The sequence below is a fragment of the Cynocephalus volans genome, chromosome 8, assembly GCF_027409185.1.
Source record: "Cynocephalus volans isolate mCynVol1 chromosome 8, mCynVol1.pri, whole genome shotgun sequence".
Lineage (NCBI taxonomy): Eukaryota > Metazoa > Chordata > Mammalia > Dermoptera > Cynocephalidae > Cynocephalus > Cynocephalus volans.
Window position 1 is genome coordinate 116,205,289 of NC_084467.1, and position 23,757 is coordinate 116,229,045.

The 23,757-nt window shown below is 35.4% G+C and overlaps 1 pseudogene; it reads left to right on the forward strand.

Annotated features, from left to right (window-relative positions):
* The first annotated feature begins 1,113 nt into the window (after positions 1–1,113).
* On the forward strand, positions 1,114–8,260 carry LOC134384320 (olfactory receptor 10R2-like; annotated as a pseudogene).
* The last annotated feature ends 15,497 nt before the right edge of the window (positions 8,261–23,757 follow it).

Consider the following 23,757-nt stretch of genomic DNA (forward strand, 5'->3'; position numbering starts at 1 on the left):
CATCCATTGTGTTTTCTCCAGTCTATAGTTGTTATCTTCAAAAGTGCTGGTCTGCTGGGGACTTAGTGTGACCAGATGAAGAATTTCTGTCTGCCTTTACTTTTATTTATGGTTTAACCCCATAATTTTAATAAAATATTACATGTCATTTAATATTATTCTCTAATTACTGCTTAATCATTGATTTAGTTAGAATTTAATGCAGGAAATATAAAATTATATAGTTATTTTAAGAAGAAAAATTAATTCAAGAAATTATATGCCTGCATTATTAAAAGCTTCAAAAAGTCAAGAGACCGTCATTGGAGTTATTGATTTAATAACAAAGGACAGTGACTGAAATTCATAGGTCAAGTAAACACTGCTACTACTGCTGTCACCATTTTTTTTTTTTCAGCCTTCTCTCAATACCTACAAAACTAAGGAGCAGAAACTGAGTCTAAATTCTGTGATATAGTGTGAACATCCGGATTTCTATTATTTTTCTTCTGTGCAGAGGTGATATAAAAGAAAACTGACCTTATTTTCCTTTTATTCCAACTACCATGAAGAAAACTAGGCAGAAGATGAAGTTGAAAGACATGAGAAAGCATAGGTAAGAAAACAGATAAATTAAACCTCTGATGATGTCCCCTTATCATTCAGAATTTGCCTGCAGCTCATCATTTGATATTATGATGTATAAGCATACATCAGTTATAAAAGATTATGAATTTCTTTTCCTGTTTATTTACTAAATCCAAATCCAGTTTGAGGTTGGTTTTTTTTTTAATTTTTCAATTTTATTTATTTATTTATTTGTTTGTTTGTTTGTTTGTTTGTTTGCAGTATAAAACCTAATTTATTAAGAAACCCTCTCAAATATTTCAGTTGGAGGACAAACCCTACCTCCTCTATTCCTTGCCATTAATTGGGTAAAAAGGCCTGTGAAATCAGTCACGCATTGCTCCAACTTTTAGTCTATCCAAAGAATCTTGATTAAATCCCATATGTAGGAGTGTGAAACTGAGACTCTCTCAGCCTTTTTAATTGTATCACTGAGAATGGATGTCTGAGGCTCTCATCTTCATTCTTCCTCTTATTTGGATGCAACCAGCATAAGGAGAAAGAAATATGGCACAGACAGTGAAGGTAAGTCAAGTAAAGCAGTGAAAAAGAAAAAAAAATCCATTCATTCATTCAACAAGCATGTATTAAATGTCTATTATATATCAGGCAATATTGTAGGAGATGAAGATAAAATATTTAGCAAAACATAGATTATCACCCCAAGGAGACAGAAAGTAGAGATAGTTAAATAAAAAATATAACCATAATTGCACATAAAATTATAATACATGTTAAGAAGAAAAAATAAATTATAGATGGGGATGTTTTTCAGAAGATGACCTCTGAATCAAGACTGAGCATCACGATGTAATGCAATTCCCTTTTTCTGAATATGGAATTAAAATATATTCTTTGCTTACATACATGAGCTATATTGGAATATTTTAGATGAAATATGTTTCATATTAAGTTTGTTGGAAACCTGAGTACAAACTATAGTAGAAAAATAAATGACTATCTTAAAAACCTCAAAAAATGCCCTTAAATGCATGAGACTGTGATGAGGGCAGCTCGTGGACTGGAGTCCTGCCTGTGCCCATGACAATTGTACCAAGAAGCGATTCTGTACATGTAATTAACTGCAGTATATTTTCAGATTCCTTCTCTAAAACTGTAGAGAACTTTGTGGACAGTTTTCTTCAAAGGCTTATGCAGTACCAAGGCTGGGGACTTGGCCAGCATCCTGTAGAGAAATGTTTATTCAGGAATAATGCTGAGTAGACCAGATGGCCAAGCAACCCATTAACTTAGCTACTATTAGAAGGGATTTTGTGAATGTTTAAAAATTACTGGAAGCAGGAGGAGCTTCTGTGGGGTCTCTTTTGGCAGCATGTGACAATATTAGATATAATTGGACAGAAAAAGACAGTGATTTGGGAATTATTTCATTTGAGAGTTTCTGCTGCTCTGAGGGCAACTTCTGGGAACTGCTGATAAGAACACCTCTGCTGGGAGGCACTGACAGGATCTGCAGCAGATAACGGTTGAGTAGAGGATGACCTTGTGGCTAAGTTCCTTTGATTCTCTCTGCTATCCCCTTGTGAGTCACTGATGAAACCCTCAGGGACAGTAAAGAAGGAGGATGGCCAGGAAACTTGAAAGTCTAGAAACTATGTTGCCTAATCCAGTCATAAAGAGCTTGACATTTAATCTAATTTCAAATTCAGGGTAGGAAAACAGTGGCACACAAATGTAAACAGGCACTTGATTGGCCTTTCTCCAACCAAACAGCCCCTCTCACATACTAGCTTATTTCAAAAAGTTCATGGAAAGCTTTGTATTATCTTTTAATTCTATTTTTTCTATGAACTTTTTGATGTACCCTCATATCTCAGTCAGACTATGAGAGAGTTGCAAGAAAGAATAAGGATAATTGGGAGGACTTCCCAAGGTCTCTAGGATGTTACCCACATGGTTTTACTCCTATTCTCTACCCTTGAGGAGGATACTTGATTGGAGATCTTTTCATCTCCAGAAAGCTAATAAAAAACATTGTTATTACAACTGTGACCTGCACCTAAACTTTTCGTCAGTCTCTAAATCTGCATTCTGCTGTTATTCTACAGTTTCAGTCTCACCAGCAAAGACATCACTCTTCTCCCCATCCCCCATAGTGTGCTTCTATGCTCCTTTTCTTGGTGCAGCAACTGAATTTGCAGGTTTCAGATGAACTTGGATAAAAAGGAAGAACTGGGTTTCTTCTTTGTCAATGATAAAGCAAAGCTTAATTTGTCCTGGTGATGTCCAAGGAAGAAGGAAGCTTCTTCCTCTCAAAAAAATTCCTCAGAAAAGACAGTGGTACACAAAAAGATGGAAAGACATACCATGAATTTTGATGGGAAGAATTAACATTGTGAAAATGTCTGTTCTACCTAAAGCAATCTACAGAATCAATACAATCTCCATAAAAATGCCAATACCAATATTATTCTTCACCAAAATAGACAAAGCTATCCTAACGTTCATATGGAACTACAAAAGACTCCAAAGAGCCAAAGCAATCTTGAGCAAAAAAATAAAGAAAGAAAGCTGGAGGAATAACACTACCTGACTTCAAATTATATTACAACACTATTGTAACCAAAACAGCATGGTACTGGCATAAAAACAGACAATTAAATCAATGAAACAGAACAGAAAACCTGGGAGTCAACCTACATACAGTCAACTAACCTTTGGCAAAGGCAACAAGAACATACATTGGGGAAAAGACCGACTCTCAGTAAGTTGTGCTGGGAAAATTGGACTTCTGTATTGCAGAAGAATGAAACTGGACCTGCAACTCTCACCATATACCAAAATCAAGTCAAATTGGGTTAAAGACTTAAATATAAGACATGAAACCTTTAGATTAGTAAAGGGAAACGTAGAGGAAACATCCTAGAAAGTAGGACTGGACAAAGACTTTATGAATAAGACCCCAAAAACATAAGCAACAAAAGAAAAAAAATTAAAAAATGGGGCTATACCAAATTAAAAAGCTTCTACACAGAAAAGGAAACAGTAAACAGAGCAGAAAGACAACCTACAGAATGGGAGAAAATATTTGCTAACTATACATCTGACAAGGGATTAATATACAGAATATATAAATTACTCCAACAACTAAACAGTAAAAAAACAAATAATCCAATTTAAAAATGGACAAAGGAGATGAATAGATATTTTCCAAAGGAAGGCATATAAATGTCCTACTGGTATATGAAAAAATGCTCAACATCATTAGTCATCAGAGAAATACAAATCAAAACCACATGGAGATATCATCTCACCCCAGTTAGACTGGCCGTTATTAAAAAGACCAAGGACAACTAATGTTGGAGAGGATGGGAACTCTTCTATATTGTTGGTGAGACTGTTAATTAGTACAGACATTGTGGAAAACAGTATGGAGGTTCCTCAAACAACTTCAGAGAGAACTGCCATATGATCCAGCAATCCCACTATTGGGCATATATACAAAGGAATGGCAATCATCATGTCGAAGGGATACCAGCACACCCATATTCACCGCAGCATTATTTACAATAGCAAAAATATGGAACCAACCTAAGTGTCCATCAATGGGTGACTGGATTAAGAAAATGTGTATATATACACAATGGAACACTCAACCATAAAAAAGAATGAAATTCTGCCATTTGCAGCAACATGGATGAGTCTGGAGAAAATTATGTTAAGTGAAATAAGCCAGACAAGGAATGAGAAATATTGTATGTTCTTACTTATAACTGGGTGCTAAAGAAGAGAGAGAGAGAGAGAGAGAGAGAGAGAGAGAGAGAGAGAGAGAGAGAGAGAGAGAGAGAGAGAGAGAGAAGAAAGAAAGAAAGAAAGAAAGAAAGAAAGAAAGAAAGAAAGAAAGAAAGAAAGAAAGAAAGAAAGAAAGAAAGAAAGAAAGAAAGAAAGAAAGAAAAAGAAAGAAACTCCAAAACAGTATGTTGAACTGTCAGAAGGGGAAAACAAACCTAAGAATACCGGAGATGGGACGGAGGCAGGGGATGGGTTGCAGAGGGATAGGTAGGGTAAACAGCATAAAGAAAAATCACTACTTGCTATAATAATATGCTTATAATAATAATAAATAAGGCAGCCCTGCATCGGTCTCCTATAATATGAGTTCTCCATATTCAATTTCCCCTTCTTAATTTGCAACATCCTTCAGCTCTTAATGAGCCACCAGGGAACTTCACAAAGACGACCAACCAATTGCCAATGCCAATTTTTTTCCTGTTCCTTTTTTTATTTTTATTTTTTCCCTGTTGGACCTGGTAGATTTTGGATCCATTTTTTTTTTTTTTTGCATCCCCTTTTACTAATTTAGAGAAGGATGGAACTGTGCCAAAAATAATGTTACCATAATCACTCCCTGGAGTTTTGGAAACTATAAATACCAGCAAGCATATTCGAGACATAACTAACAAGAGATGAAAGAAAAGTTATTCAGTGATGCTTTGGGGAATAATTCTCAGACTTCTCAGCAGAGGAGGTAGGAACACACAGTTTTGGGCATTGAGATGTCAATGGTAGAAAGGAATAGCATAGAGCTTTTCAAAATATAAATGGTTTTAGTAATACTAATTTTGAGTCTCAGTTGATAAGATTTCTGGGTTTTACTAGATCCAGTTATGTTGTAGGGAACAAAGGAAAGTAGCCTCTGTTGATACATTTTATGTGTGCATTTCAGTGAAGATAGTAGTTAGATCTACTGATACAGAAGTTCCAGTCACCAGTGATAATTTTCAAAATGCTTTATCTCATGAGCTTTAGTCTATCTACTGAGTGAGATAAAAGAGCATGCGAAGAGAATAAGGCACAAATGTGTGTGTGTGCGTATGTGTGTGTGTATATACATATACATATATATATGTACATGCTTGAAAAAATAGAAGACAGTATAGGGCTTAGGAGGCAATATAATAGAGCATCACCAGCTATGTTGTAATTGGCATAGGGAGGGCTTCAAACCTATGCCATGAAATATGCTGTCTAGACCCCGAGGTGCTGACTCCCTCTCTTCAGAGATCAACCATCTCTGAAAGATTTATTCCTTAAGGAAGTCTTCCCTGGGGGGGCGGGGGGAGGGGGAGAAACAAGGACAGATATCCATAGCTCTCTGTAAAGAACGGGCATTCAACACTTAGTTCACTCATCTTCTATTCTCAAATGTCACATTAAAGTGTTATCTGATGACAAAGGAATATTACAGAAATCTAATAAGTGATGAAGGAGTAAAAAGAAGTGAGTGTCTAAACTGTTTTTCTTTACAGACCATCTGCTGTCCTTGAACCTCACTATTCTACCATTCTGTGGACAGGTGATCTGCCACATAAGCCTCAGATATGGTAACTGAGAGAGTAAATCAATTATATTCTACAGGGAAGATTCTGGTGGTGTTTGTTTTGTTAGTCATCAGTCAATGTATACAGCATTGTGAAGAGCCAGAGTGAGGAAAGGAAAAGCAATGGTACAGTGATCTGTGAGAACTAGATCTGGTTCATAATCTACACCTTGGTTGTGTGACAGATTGACATGCGGACAGTACAATTGTAACTATACAATATGATGTAGCAGGTTGTGGTCTGGATCTCTTTTCCCACATGTCTCCTTCCATGGCTTAAAATGCCACTATCCCTTCCATGAACTTAAATAATGCCTTTTACAAATACCCTTAAAAAAATCAAATATTTAATTTAGGAAAGAGAAATTGGAGGAGCCGAAACCCCTCAAGGTCAGGTATGGTTAATGTAATGGTAAATTCTGTTAGAAATCCAAGGAACATATGATGAAGAGACACAGTGGCTCATATCAAAGAGAACTCTTATGGCTTGGATTTATTGTGTTCTGAAGTTTAAAACTATAGTTCCAGCAGAACTGTAAACCAGGTCCATCTTTTTGGCAGAATAATAAACAGTTAGTATGATCAATGATCAACCTGACTATGAGAACTTTATGTTTCTGTAGAGTTACTTAAACATACCTTAGTGCCTCTACATACACTGAAGTACCTTAAAACTCCTCTTTATCGAGTGGATCAAATAGGTTGTATGATTAAATGAAAAATGAGCTAACTTCAACACAATGTTATTGTCACTAAAAATATGCACAAATAGGAGTTGGATTTGAATGTTGGCTTAGTAGTTTTGTGAAAATAAAGTAATAGAGATTAAAAATAACAGTAGTAAAAAACTCTTAGATGGAGATATGTTCAAAGCACACCTCATACACCTCCTAAAATAACTTAAGAACTATATAAACTTTCTGAAAATTAGATTACATATGTAGCAGAAGCTTACACTTACTAAAAGCTTACAATGTGCACATGCTCTTCTAAGTGTGTTAATCTTCATAAAAATCTTCGTAGAGGTAGAATTAGTATTTCTACATACAGATGAGGAAACTGAAGCAGGGAGGATTACACAGATAATAAATGGAAGAGCTAGGGTTGTTACACAAAAATTTTTCAGAAATTTTATTCTCTAATTGCTATTTAAAGGCAATGTGAAAAGATCACATAGATATAAATAGTGCAATAGTTGTAAAAATGTCCCTGGAAACAGATATAAAATGAGCATTTTGAAACAATACTATGAATTGCTGTAACCAGTAGAGTATTTGCTGCTAGCGTAAGTCCTTCCCTTTCTCCAATTTATTGTTTCTCAGTCCAAAGTGAAACCAGCACTCTGCATCTTTCATTTCTGTTCTCTGTAGATCAATCTCTGGGACCAAGTCAACCAAGCTAATTTCTCCTCTGTCACAGAATTCTTGTTGCTGGGATTCTCCAGCCTTGGAGAAACCCAAATCATCCTCTTTGCTATTCTTCTGTGCTTATATCTGATTACCCTGAGTGGAAACTTCACCATTGTGACTGTCATCCACCTGGACTGCAGCCCCCACATACCTATGTACTTCTTTCTAGGGATCCTCTCCAACTCTGAGACATGCTACACTTTTGTCATCCTGCCCAAGATGCTCATAAATCTGCTGTCTCTTCTCAGAACAATCTCATTTATTAACTGTTCCACTCAGATGTTCTTCTTTCTTTGTGTTGTTTCCATTAATTGCATGCTACCAATAGTGATGGGTTATGATCACTATGTTGTCATCTGCATTCACCTCACTACCCCATCCTTATGAGCTGGCAGGTACGTGGACAGCTGGCAGCAACTTGTGCTGTGACTAGTTTTCTGTTCCCACTCATAGGCTCCCTCTTATAAAGTTGTAAAGTTTGATCTACTATTCTGTGGCCCAAACACGATCAACCACTGCTTCTGTGACACCTCACCAGGTATTGGGCTTGCCTGTACTGATAGCTACCCCAATGAATTAATTATCTTCATTGGTGGAGTTCTAGCACTTACAGTCCCTTGGTGACTTTCATATGAATCACCTGTGGCTTCATTGTTTCACTGTCCTGAGGATCCCATCAGCTGAAGGCAAGTGGAAAGCCTGCTCTACTCATGGCTCCCATCTCACTGTGATTATTGTCCACTGTGGCGGTGCCTCTTTTGTCTGCCCATGACCATCATCTAGGTATTCATCTAGTTGTGAATCATAGTTGAACCACATGGTTTAGAGCCTCAGGAACAAGGGTGTTCAGCTGGCCATTCAGAAAGTGTTTGACCAAGGAGGATTTTATCCTAAAGTTCTGTAATGAGTATATTCTACATCCATGAAAACTTCCTTCATGAGAAAATAGTAGTAATTATAATGTTGACTATACTCTTGTCTTTCATTTGCATAGCACTTTCCTAGCCTTATAGTACAAGATTTCCATGGTATTATTTTAATGGACTTTGTTGTATGCAATCTTAAACTTGGGTTTATGGAAAATCAGAGCCAAGCCTCAAATACTTTATAAACTTGCAAAAATAAGTATTTTGATTTCTAAGGATACCTAAAGAAAAGAAAAATTTTATTCTTTTCAGTGAAGGACAAGCAAAACATTGTGGATGGTAATTTAATATAGAAGGTTCAACTATCACGACTTCTCCACAGTTTAGGAAAATCTGAGTAAGTCTCTGTATGAAAATATCATGGAGAAAATAAAACTTGTGTAATAGAAAATTATTCATATAATCATGAGTTACCAGTGTTGGAAAGGATCCAAGGCTCTCACTTCCCTTGTTCTGTTATTGTAAGAGTCTCGCCCACAGCATTCTAGCCTCCAGACTGCTAAACAGGGAGTCATTCCACTGTTACATATCTTTAAGTGTTATAAAGTTCCAATTTTACATAACTTCCTCCTTTTTCTACTATTGCCTCTAGAGATGTACAGCTTGTATCTAATATTTCACCTACATGGTCACAATTCAAATATATGAAGATGTATAATGTATGTCTTCATTATGGCTTCTTTAACCTAGCTGAAGACTCTTTTGAACTTCATGATTTATCGGAGTTCACAGACCTGGTTATCCTTCTCTGAAATCTTCTTTAGATACTTTCCATTCTGTTAATAGCGTTCTTAAAATGATTCATCAGAAAATGGACACAACACTTCAGGTGACTTAGGATGATCACCTTCCTTGTTCTGGAGGTAAATTTTATATCAATACGGCCTAAATTTCATCACTTCCCTGTCAGCTCTGCCACCCATGTGCTCTTCTTTCACCCCTAGGTCATTTAAACTAAATGGTTTAATGTTAGCAGAATGTATAATAGATTGTATAATTATAGAACACAACTACTATAGAAAATAGAATATATAACTTTTATTTTTTAATTTCTTTTTTATTTTTAATTGGCACATAATAAAAGTCCCTCAGTTTAATTTAGTGCTTAGTTTAGTTTAATTTTATTTTTAAAAACAATCTCAGATTTGTCATTTGTTTCCTTAAATTTGTACCTTTGGTTTTCGGTCCATACTTCTGGAATATCCCGACTTTTCATATCCCATTTATCATATCCAATCTACTGAATGTGTCTGTTATTGCTCTATTCTAGCTCTTCTTCTAGGCTTGAATAGTAAGCAGTATTTGTATTGTGTGAAAACACAATTAATAGTGGCTGTATGGATTTCAATACATATTTATGCTCAATGGCAAAGGGAACTATGATTAAGTACTGAGGTCTGCCATGGGCTGGATGTGACAGTGATGTTAATATGGTCAGATGTTTTTCATCTTCATTTTAGATACTTAGTTAAATAAAATCACTTATCAATCAATCTCCAGATGCTTCATTTTGGAAGCCTGTGTGTTTGACTTCTGCTGTACTGGATCATGAGAATCATTGAAAATACATTCTCTTTCAACATCCACGATTTCTAAAAAAATAGTAGGTAACCACTTTCAAAAGGCGCCTTCTTGGAAAGAAAATAAAACTTGATGGGTAAAGTAGAAAAAATTAATTTGTGATGTCATAGGAATTCTCTGCATGACAAGAGCAATTAGGCAACTTTATAGTAATCAGGCTTGAAAGCAGGAACCTGTGAAAAATGGGACATGATTTTATAAACTGGAATTAAGAAATCTTTTAAGGTGCAAGAAAAAGTCCCTTCTGTTTTCACAGAGACAAATGCTATGGTTTTATTCTCTGCCTAATTTCTCATATCTCCTACCATGTACCTCATATAATCCACCTCTGTGGCAGCAATATCCTATAACAAATTATGCCATTTATAACTATTATTTTTTAAGTTTTATTTTATTGTTAATTTACACATAATGATCATACATGTTTCGGGGATACAATATGATGTCTAGATACATGTATACATTGTGTAATGATCAAATGAGGGTAATTAGCAAATCCATCACCTCAAGCATTATTTCATTGTGGTGAAACCATTCAGAATCCTTTCTTCTAGCTATTTTGAAATATATAATACAGTCGGCCCTAGTGATCCATGGGTTCTGCATCCACAGATTTAACCAACCATGGGTCAAACATGTTTTTTTTTAAAAAAAATGTCTATACTAAACATACACAGACCTTTTTATTGTCATCATTCCCTGAACAACATACCAATTATTTACATAGCATTGACATTATACTGGGTATTATATGTAATCTAGAGATGATTTAAAGTTGTACGGGAAGATTTGAATAGGTTATATGCAAATACTACAGCATTTTATATCAGGGACCTGAGCATCCACAGATTTTGGTATTCATGGAAGGTCCTGGAACCAATCCCCAATGAAAACTATGAGAAGACTGTACATTTGTTAACTATATTCACCGTACTGTGCAATCAAACTCCAGAACTTATTCCTCCTGTTACTTTATATTCATTCACCAATCTCTTCCCATCATCGCCTATACCCCTTATCCTACCTAGCCTCTGGTAACCACTTTTATGCTCTCTACTTCTATGAGATTAATTTTGTTAGATTTCAGATGAGTGAGATCATATGGTATTTGCCTTTATGTATGGCTTATTCACTTAACATGTGGAAGAGTGAAATTGGACCTCTACCTCTCACCATATAAAAAGTCAACTCAAAATAGATTAAAGTCTTAAATGAAAGAGTGAAAACTTTAAAACTATTAGAAGAAAACATAGGGTAAATGCTTGAAGACATTGGTCTGGGCAATAATTTTTTGGATAAGTGCTCAAAACCACATGCAACAAAAGCAAAAATAGACAAATAGGATGACATCAAAATAAGAAGCTTCTGTACAGCCAAACAGGAACAACAACAAAACAGTCAACAGAGTAAAGAGACAATCTACAAAATGGAACAAAACACTTGTAAATAATACACCTAACAAGAGATTAATATCCAGAACACGTAAGAAACTCAAACAAATCAATAGCAAACAAACAAACAAAAATACTCAGCAGTTTAATTTAAAAATGCACAAATGATCTGAACAGCTATTTCTCAAAAGAAGCCATTCAAATAGTCAGCAAGCAAATGAAAAATAAATGCTCAACACTATTATCGTCATGGAAATGAAAATCAAAACCAAAATGAGGTATCAGCTCAGTTCAGTTAGAATGGCTATTATCAAAGAGACAAAAGACATCTAGCATTTTGAGAATGCTGAAAAAAAGGAATCCTTACAAACTGATGGTGGAAATATAAGTTAGTACAATAACTATGGAAACAGTATAGAGGTTTTCCTTTTTTTAAAATTGTATTTATTATTTACTTAATTCAAAATATTTTAATGTTTACTTGTACATAATTGTGAGGTACAGTGTATTGTTTCTTTTTTTTTTTTCTTCCACCACCTCCCCTCCCCCCCATCATATCTGTTCACTTGACTTAAATAGTTCAAGGAATTTTTGTGGTGAGTTTGTCTTTCCCCCCTACCCCCACCCTTTATTTGTTTGTTTATTTATTTATTTATTTTTAGCTCCCACAAAGAAGTGAGAACATGTGGTATTTCTCTTTCTGTGCCTGACTTGTTTCACTTAATATAGTTTTCTCCTAGTCTATCCATGTTGTTGTAAATGGTAGTGTTTTGTTCTTTTTTATAGCAAAGCAGTATTCATTGTGTAGATATACCACAGTTTCCTTATCAATTCATCAGATGATGGACATTTGGGCTGGTTCCAACTCTTGGCTATTGTAACTAGAGCTGCAATAAACATTGGAGTGCAGGTATCCCTTCGGCATGATGATTTCTATTCCTCTGGGTACATTCCCAACAGTGGAATAGCTGGGTCATATGGTAGATCTATCTAATTGCTTGAGGAACCTCTGTACCATTTTCCATAAAGGCTGCGCCATTTTGCAGCCCCACCAACAGTGTATGAGGTTTCCATTTTCTCCACAACCTCTCCAGCACTTATCATTCTCAGTCTTCTGTACAGCCAAACAGGAACAACAACAATTTCAATACATGCATTTACTGCACAATGATCTACCTAGGATCAAGAGTATAGTTTTGTACTCATTAGTCCAGAGCTACCTATGATCCAGCAATCCCACTACTGGGTATATATCCAAAGGAAATAAAATTAGTACATTGAATGAACATACACTGCTGTGTTCAATGCAGCATTATTCACAATAGCCAAGTATTGGAATCAACCTAAGCATTCATCAATGGATGACTGTAATAAGAAAATCTGACATATATACATAATGAAATTCTACTTAGCCATAAAAAAGAATGAAATTCTGTCATTTGCAACAACATGGATGAAACTGGAGAGCAATTTATGACTATTGTTCATGCTTGATAAGTGATTCATTGGTCAGGACTTCATTTTTCTTCATTGTAACAAAAATCCACTACGATGAAAATCAAATGAACAGGAAAAGATAAAGAGTGTATTTCCTCAGTCTGGAGATGATCCAGGAATTGGTTTGTTCCCTAACAAAATTATATCCTCATCTCTCCTTCATCAGAAAAACTATTTTTCCTAGCTCCACAGCTAGAACATCAAACCTTTCCACCTGATTACTATCTCCAGAGTTTTATTACAGACACTTGTTCTTTTTAAATGATAACTATGTAATAAAAGAGAAGATGGATGCTGTATGACAAAACTCCAATCTTAAAAACCCCAGCAGTTTAGCTAATCTGTTATTCCCCTTTAGAAGTTGAATGCTGCTGGAGAAACTTACATAATAAATCTGATTATCGCAATAATCTTAAATGAACACTCAAAACCATTTAGTAAAATTTTTATATTTTTTTTCTGAAAAACACCCAACAACCTTATATTTTCCTTTGAAGCTATTGTCCATGTGTTCATCTTAAGGACAATTAAATACTCTACCCTTCTATAGCCCTCTCTCTCACTCCTACCAAACACAGTGCAATCTAATGATATTGCATCACTTTAGAAAAAAAAAAACATAAGAGATTGACACTTCCTCCTCTCTCTTTAACTGCATTTACAAACACATCTGCACTACAATTATTCTATTTTTTTCTTTACTCCTGTCATAGTAGAAGTGGTCCTCTTTAGCATTCTTAGATACCATTTCCTTTTCATATTTTCTGTATTTTGTTCCTTACTTATTTATTGGTGCTTTATGAGTCTCTCCCCCATGTTTTTATTTTCCCTTCTCTTTAACAACAGGAATTGAGGCTCTAAAATTCTGTGAATGTACACAAAGGATAAACGTGTCTGATTTTTTTTTTTTTTTTTTTGTCTTTCAGATTGGATACCTTTAGGCTGGTTATATTAACCCACAGTTACCCTCCAAGTAATAGATGTAACAGAAAGCTAAAGCAATGCAAAGGAAGCCAGAAAATTTATCCTAGAGAAAGACATTCTTACGACCCCTTGATTTCTGAAGTATTTCAGGTAAAAAAAAAAAAAAAAAGCAGTTCTAGTATAAATATTAAAACAGAAATGGGAGAGGAATTGATTGAGTGATAGAAATTTAATAAATGCATAAAGTTCCCTTTAAGAGTCTATCCATTATTTACTCTTTTATCAATTATTTATTGAATTATGTAATAAAAGATACAAAGGTGAAAGAAATATATTTTCTACTTTCATAATATTGAATCTAATACCCCTCTGAGCTCCTCATACAGATAAGAAAAGAGCTTTCTTTTGTTAAATAAAAGCTGTTGGCAGTTTTATTTATACACATGTAAATAATGCTTTCTTTCGGTTTTTCTAAGTGTCTTCTTTTACCCATTTTAAATTAAAGTATACCAAAAAATACGTTATTTAGATAGCATTGAGTAATTTAATGAATATCAGTGAGAGAGAGAAAAAAAAATTGCTCCTACCAGTATTGATTAATAGAAACTGTATTTTACCCTCTACTTTAAAAAGCTAAAAACTTAAACAAACAAACAACAACAACAAAACAATTTTCAACACAGATGGAATAAGACTTTTATCCCTGAGGGAAGAGAAATATATGATTACCCCACCTTCTGATCTAGAAGCAGTTTCCCGAGTGCAAAGCAAAAACTTGTGAACCCCAATAACAGACCCCAGAAGATTTTAATTTTGGTGCTAAAAAAACAAACAAACAAAAAAAACAAAAACATTGGGATGAGGATTAAGAGACTGAAAGATAAAAACAGTGTCCGATTTACTTAATCTGGGAACCAGTATTAGTCTAACAGTTATGTCTTGGTATTATTTAGTTAACATAAATAATTTCACGGAACACCAATGTTAGGCATCACTGTGTGACCATGATGAAGTGAAATAAAAATATGATGAAATTTCAAGTACTAAAAATTTGAAGTTTAGTTATTAAATTTTGTTTGGCAGATGGGGAAACCAAGTGGGTATCACCCAGTCTTTCTGAGTTAAGGAAGCAGAGATTGGAGTATAGGAAGGGCAAATGGGGCTATTTTTAACACAGAGAACTAGAGAGGAGGAATTAACATGCACAAATAGGGAGCTCTAAATATCTGCAAAGGGATCCCTTCAAGTATCTGGAATAGTACTGATCTGCACTTCTGTTAGAACATCTCCAAGAAGATGGAAAAAGAACTACTATAAGCAACTGACCAAACAATTTCTAGAGATCATACAGGGAACAGTTTATTTTCCCAGCCACTACCACATATCACTTATAGAAGAAATATACTATCTGAAGTGAAAAATACACTAGATAGGACTAGCAGCAAATACTACAGAAGAAAAGATCAGTTAACTGAAACACATAGCAATAGAAATAACCCACAACATAGCACATATAGAAAGGAAAATGAAAAAAAAAAATGCTCAGCAAAAAAGACCTTAAAAAACAGGGGATCGATAACCTGTGGTAAACTATTAAGCTGTCTCAAACAAATATGCATTATCGATATTTTAGAGGGACAGAAGGGGAGTGAGAATAGAATCAAAAAATTTGAGGAAATGATGGCTGAAAATCTTACAAATAAGGTTAACATTATAAACCCATATATCCAGGAATCTCAACACATTTCAAGCAAAATGAAAATAAAAATTACACCAACGTATACAATACGTTAATCATTGAAAACCAATAATAAAAAGAAAATGCTAAAAATAGTAGGAGAGAAAGACGGTGAAATAAGAGGCCCTCTGTTCACATTCCCTGGCAGCAACAATGATTTAACAGTTGTCAACGGATAAAAAGTCCCCTTTTATGAGCCTAGGAGTTCAGATAAGAGATTATAAAACTCCAGTAGAGACCAATACCTAGGAGGTCCATTTTGAGAGGGCAGACCTGGATCCAGATGGCAGACATGCCAACAGTGGTCCCAGCTCCAGGACTGAAAACAGCCCTGTCCACCTCTGGACTCAACTACACCCTTGTTTTGTCTTAATTCTGTTACTAAAACCATCTGCCAAGGGGTCCAGAAAAAAAATCACATACACTAGTGCCTTGAGTGACAAGTCTGCCAAACTTGCTCCTAGATATGGACCCTGAAACCACCTAGAAACTTAGTTCTATCCCCTCTTAGCTGCAGTCTGAGAGCAGCCCTGCCCATTCAGAGACCCAGAGGGAGGCATTCCTGTCTGTGTCCCCAGGAGCAGTCCTGCTGCCCTCACTTTCACAGAGGATCCTGACAGCCCTATAACTCAGCTCCCTTAGCTTTGTAACCCCTCTTAGCTATATGGTTTGAGAACAGTTTTGCCTTCCCATAAGTCCAGCAGAAGACACACCAGTCCTTGACCTCAGAGTCAGACCTGCAGACTGTGGTCTTTGCTGCAGCTCTGTGACTCATACATATGGGTTATATATATGAGTTATAATAAAATCAGTTATTTATAATACCAAATGACCCTTTCAGTTATAATGTAATACCAAAAGCACAGGTAACAAAAGCAAAAATAAACAAGCAAAATTACATCAACTGAAAAGTTTCTGCACAGCAAAGGAAACAGCAAAATAAAATGGCAACCTATGGACTGGAGAAGATATTTGCAAACTATAAATCTGATAAGGGGCTAATATTCAAAATACATGACAAACTCCTACAACTCAATAATGAAAAACAAATAACCTGTTTAAAAAATGGGCAAAGGACCTGAATACATATTTTTTTTCCTAAGAAGACAGACAAATGGCCAACAGAAAACTACTCCAAAAAATTAAAACAGAGACCATTCTCCCAAACTCATTCTGTGAAGTCACATCACCCTGATACCAAAATCAGACAAAGATACATCAAAGAAAGAAAACTACAGGCCAATATCTCTGATGAACATGAACACAAAAATCCACAACAAGTATTAGCAAATAGAATACAAGAGAACATCAAAAAAATTATCAACAGACACAAAGAATAATTATATATTGTAATGATGAATAAGCTAAATATACTGATCTAACCACCACACAGTCTTCACAATTATTGAAAATCAATGTTGAACCCCACATGTATGTATAATAACACACACCCCCCCCACACACACACAACATGATAAAGTAGGATTTGTCCCAGGGATGCAAGGATGCACAAATCAATAAATGTGGTACACCAACAGCACACCAACATGCACAAGTCAATAAATGCAATACACCACATCAACAAAATCAAGGACTAAAGCCATATGGTTACTTTAATAGATGCAAAAATAGCATTTGACAAAATTTAGCATCTGTTCATGATAAACAACCTCAACAAATTATATATAGAAAGTAAATATCTCAACACAATAAAAGCAATACGTGACAAATCCACTGCCAATATCATCCTGAATGGGGAAAAGCTGAAAGTGTTTCCATTAAGAGCAAGAGCAAGACAGTGATGCCAATTCCTACCAATTTTATTCAACATCGTATTGGAAGTACTAGCCAGAGCAATCAGGCAAGAGAGAGAAATAAAGGACTTGAAGATGGGCTGTTTGAAATAACACAAGCAGACAAAAAGAAAGAAAAAAGAATCAAGGACATGGAAGAAAATCTGAGAGAGATATCAGACAACCTCAAGCGCTCAAATATCCGAGTCATGGGTATTCCAGAAGGGGAGGAAAATGGAGATTCCATTGAAAACATATTCAACAAAATAGTGGCAGAAAACTTCCCAGGTATAGGAAAAATCACAGATCTTCACATCCAGGAAGCTCAACGATCTCCAAACGTATTCAACCCAAAAAGGCCTTCTCCAAGACATGTCATAGTCAAATTGGCAAAACTCAGAGACAAAGAGAGAATCTTAAAAGCTGCAAGAGAGAAGCGTCAAATCACCTATAAGGGAGCCCCAATCAGGTTAACATCAGACTTTTCATCACAAACCCTAAAAGCTAGAAAGGAATGGGATGATATTTTCAAAATACTAAAAGACAAAGATTGCCAGCCAAGAATACTCTACCCTGCAAGGCTATCCTTCCGAAATGAGGGGCAAATAGTATATTTCTCAGACAAACAAAAACTGCGGGAGTTCACTACCACAAGACCACCCTTACAAGAAATCCTCAAGGGAGTACTGGGTTTGGTTCCTGAAAAATAACTACCACTGCCATAAAAACCTAAGAAAAATCTAAACCTGCTAGTACAATAAAAATGGCATTCATGAAGAGAAAACAAGCTAACAAAAACACTATCTACAACCTAAGGAACCAACAAACAAAGAAACCAAACAGTAAATCAGAAAGCAAGGAACAAAAGACACCTAAGACAACCAAACAACCAATAAAATGCTAGGAATAAATCAACACCTTTCAATAACAACTCTTAATGTTAAAGGCTTAAATTCCCCAATTAAAAGACACAGACTGGCTGACTGGATCAAAAAGCAGGACCCAACTATATGCTGCCTACAAGAGACCCACCTCACCCATAAAGATTCACACAGACTAAGAGTAAAAGGATGGAAAAAGATTTACCATGCAAACAGAAAAGAAAAACGAGCTGGAGTGGCTATTCTTATATCTGACAAAATAGACTTTAAACTAAAAACCATAAAAAGAGACAATGAGGGACACTACTTAATGATAAAAGGACTGATCCATCAAGAAGACATAACAATCATAAATATGTACGCACCCAATGTTGGAGCAGCCAGATTTATAAAACAAACTCTATTAGACCTAAAGAAGGAAATAGACACTAATACCATAATAGCAGGGGACCTGAACACTCCACTGTCAATATTAGACAGATCATCTAGGCAAAGAATCAGTAGAGAAACACAAGATCTAAACAAGACTCTAGACCAATTGGAATTGGCAGATATCTACAGAACATTCCACCCAACAACCTCAGAATATTCATTCTTCTCATCAGCACATGGATCATTCTCCAAGATAGATCACATATTAGGTCACAAATCAAGTCTCAATAAATTCAAAAAAATTGGAATTATCCCATGTATCTTCTCAGACCACAATGGATTAAAACTAGAAATTAATAACAAACAAAACTCTGGAAACTATACAAACACATGGAAATTAAACAGCATTCTACTTAATGACATATGGGTCCAAGAAGAAATCAAGCAGGAAATCAAAAAGTTTATTGAAACTAATGAAAACAATGATACATCATACCAAAACCTGTGGGATACTGCAAAAGCAGTATTGAGGGGAAAATTTATTGCATTAAATGCTCACTTCAGAAGAATGGAAAGATGGCAAGTAAACAACCTAACACTTCACCTTAAAGAACTAGAAAAACAAGAACAATCCAATCCTAAAGTTAGCAGACGGAAAGAAATCATTAAGATCAGAGCAGAACTGAATGAAATTGAAAACCAAAAAACAATTCAAAAGATCAACGAATCAAAAAGTTGGTTTTTTGAAAAGATAAATAAAATTGACAAACCATTAGCATGGCTAACAAAAAAAAGAAGAGAGAAGACTCAAATAACAAAAATTAGAAATGAAAAAGGCGATATTACAACTGATTCATCTGAAATACAAGGAATCATTCGAGACTACTATAAACAACTATACGCCAACAAATTTGAAAATCTGGAGGAAATGGATAAATTTCTGGACACACACAAGCTCCCAAAACTGAACCGTGAAGACGTAGAAAATTTGAACAGACCAATAACAATAAAGGAGATTGAAGCTGTTATCAGAAGGCTCCCAACAAAGAAAAGCCCAGGACCAGATGGATTCACAGCAGAATTTTACCAAACATTCAAAGAGGAATTGACACCGATTCTTTACAAACTATTCCAAAAGATTGAAACGGACGCAAATCTCCCAAACTCATTCTATGAAGCAAACATCATCCTGATACCAAAACCAGGTAAAGATATAACCAAAAAAGAAAACTACAGACCGATATCCTTGATGAATATAGATGCAAAAATCCTCACTAAAATACTAGCAAACAGAATACAGCAACACATACGAAAAATTATTCATCACGATCAAGTGGGAATCATCCCAGGGATGGAAGGTTGGTTCAACATACGCAAATCAATAAATGTGATACACCATATTAATAAACTCAAACACAAGGACCATATGATCATCTCTATAGATGCTGAAAAAGCATTTGATAAAGTTCAGCACTCATTCATGACAAAGACCCTCTATAAGTTAGGTATAGAGGGAAAGTATCTCAACATAATTAAAGCCATATATGCCAAACCCACTGCCAATATCATCCTGAATGGGGAAAAGCTGAAAGCTTTTCCTTTAAGAACAGGAACTAGACAAGGATGCCCACTCTCACCACTCCTATTCAACATAGTGTTGGAAGTACTAGCCAGAGCAATCAGAGAAGAGAAGGAAATAAAGGGCATCCAGATTGGAAAAGATGAAGTCAAACTGTCCCTGTTTGCAGATGACATGATCCTATATATCGAACAGCCTAAAACCTCTACAAAAAAACTGTTGGAATTGATAAATGATTTCAGCACAGTAGCAGGATACAAAATCAACACACAAAAATCAGTAGCATTTCTTTTCTCCAATAGTGAACATGCAGAAGGAGAAATCAAGAAAGCCTGCCCATTTACAATAGCCACCAAAAAAATAAAATACTTAGGAATTGAGTTAACCAAGGAGGTGAAAAATCTCTATAATGAGAACTACAAACCACTGCTGAGAGAAATTAGAGAGGATACAAGAAGATGGAAAGATATCCCATGCTCTTGGATTGGAAGAATCAACATAGTGAAAATGTCCATACTACCCAAAGTGATATACAAATTCAATGCAATCCCCATCAAAATTCCAAAGACATTTCTCTCAGAAATGGAAAAAACTATTCAGACATTTATATGGAACAATAAAAGACCACGAATAGCCAAAGCAATGCTCAGCAAAAAAAATAAAGCTGGAGGCATAACACTACCTGACTTTAAGCTATACTACAAAGCTATAATAACCAAAACAGTATGGTACTGGCATAAAAACAGACACACTGACCAATGGAATAGAATAGAGAATCCAGAAATCAACCCTCACACTTACTGCCATCTGATCTTTGACAAAGGCACCAAGCCTATTCACTGGGGAAGGGACTGCCTCTTCAGCAAGTGGTGCTGGGATAACTGGATATCGTTATGCAGGAGAATGAAACTAGATCCATACCTCTCACCATATACTAAAATCAACTCAAAATGGATTAAGGATTTAAATATACACCCTGAGACAATAAAACTTCTTAAAGAAAACATAGGGGAAACACTTCAGGAAATAGGACTGGGCACAGACTTCATGAATACGACCCCAAAAGCACGGGCAACCAAAGGAAAAATAAACAAATGGGATTATATCAAACTAAAAAGCTTCTGCACAGCAAAAGAAACAATTAAAAGAGTTAAAAGACAACCAACAGAGTGGGAGAAAATATTTGCAAAATATACATCTGACAAAGGATTAATATCCAGAATATATAAGGAACTCAAACAACTTTACAAGAAGAAAACAAGCAACCCAATTAAAAAATGGGCAAAAGAGCTAAGTAGGCATTTCTCTAAGGAAGATATCCAAATGGCCAACAGACATATGAAAAAATGCTCAACATCACTCAGCATCCGGGAAATGCAAATCAAAACCACATTGAGATACCATCTAACCCCAGTTAGGATGGCTAAAATCCAAAAGACTATGAACGATAAATGCTGGCGAGGCTGCGGAGAAAAAGGAACTCTCATACATTGTTGGTGGGACTGCAAAATGGTGCAGCCTCTATGGAAAATGGTATGGAGGTTCCTTAAACAATTGCAAATAGATCTACCATACGACCCAGCCATCCCACTGTTGGGAATATACCCAGAGGAATGGAAATCATCAAGTCGAAGGTATACCTGTTCCCCAATGTTCATCGCAGCACTCTTTACAATAGCCAAGAGTTGGAACCAGCCCAAATGCCCATCATCAGATGAGTGGATACGGAAAATGTGGTACATCTACACAATGGAATACTACTCAGCTATAAAAACGAATGAAATACTGCCATTTGCAACAACATGGATGGACCTCGAGAGAATTATATTAAGTGAAACAAGTCAGGCACAGAAAGAGAAATACCACATGTTCTCACTTATTGGTGGGAGCTAACAATTAATATATAAATTCACACACACACATACACACATACACACACAAACGGGGGGGGTAAGAAGATATAACAACCACAATTATTTGAAGTTGATACAACAAACAAACAGAAAGGACATGGTTGGGGGGGAGGGGGGGAGGGAGAAGGGAGGGAGGTTTTGGTGATGGGGAGCATTAATCAGCTACAATGTATATCGACAAAATAAAATTTAAAAAAAAAATAAATAAATAAATAAAATACAAAAAAAAAAAAAAAAAAAACAAATTGGAAAAGATGGAGTCAAATTGTCCCTGTTCACAGATGAAATGGTTCTATATATATGTATAGAAAAACCTAAAAGCTCTACCAAAAAACTCCTATAGCTAATAAATGAATAAAGTAAATTTGCAGGATACAAAATCAGTACACAGAAATTAGTAGAGTTTATACACACCAACAGTGAAATAGCAAAAAAAGAAATCAAGAAAGGAGGCCCATTTATAAGAGTTGCCAAAAGAATAAAATACCTTGGGATAAATTTAACGAAGGAGGTGAAAGATCTCTACAATGATTACTACAACACCCTGCTGAAAGAAATTAAAGAAGGCAACAAAAGATGGAAAAACATTCCATGTTCATGGATTGGAATAATTAAAGTTTTGAAAATGTTCATGCTTTCCGAAATGATCTACAGATTAAATGCAATTCTCTTCAAAATACCAATGGCATTATTCACAGAAGTAGACAAACAATCCTAGCATTCATATGGAGCAACAAACAAAAGATCCCAAATAGCCAAAGCAATCTTGAGCAACATAAATAAATAAATAAATAAATAAATAAATAAATAAATAAATAAATGCATACATACATAAATAATAAATAAAGCATTACATTACTCAATTTCAAATTATATTACAAAGCTATAGTAACTGAAACAGCATAGTAGTAGCATCAAAATAGACACATGGGCCAATGAAACAGAATAGAGAACCTAGAAATCAGCATACATATTTATAGTCAAATGATCTTTGACAAAGTCACCAATAACATACACTGGGGAAGGGACAGCCTCTTAAACAAATGGTTCTGTGTAAAGTGGATATCCATGTGTCGAAGCATGAAAGTAGACCCATACATCTCACCATATACCAACATCAATCCAAAATGGATTAAAGACTTAAGTATAAGACCTGAATCTGTAAAATTCCTAGAAGAAAGCATATGGGAAACATTTCAGGATGCTGGGCCAGGCAAACACTTCATGAATAAGACTTCAAAAGCACAGGCAACAAAACAAAAAAGTAAATAAACTATTTGGATTATATCAAACTAAAAAGCTTATTCATGGGAAAAGAAACAATTAACAGAGCAAAAAGACAACCTATAGAATGGAAGAAAATATTTGCAAACTATACATCTGACGAGGGATCAATATTCAGAGTATAAAACCAACTCAAACACTTAACAGTAAATGAGTAAATAAGCCAATTGAAAAATGGTTGAAGGAGCTGAATAGACATTTCTCAAGGGAAGGCATACAAAAGGCCAGCAAGTATATGAAAAGGAAAATGCTCAGCATCACTAATCATCAGGGAAATGCAAACAAAATCACATTGAGATATTATCTCACCCCAGTTAGACTGGCTATTATCAAAAAGATGGGAATAACAAACACTAGCAAGGATGCAGAGGAATGAGAATATTTCTACACTGTTGGTGTAAATTAGTGCATCCATTGTGGAAAACAGTATGGAGATTTCTCAAATAACTACAGGTAGAACTACCAAATCATCCAGCAATCTCACTACTGGGTATATACCCAAAGGAATGGAAATAATCATGT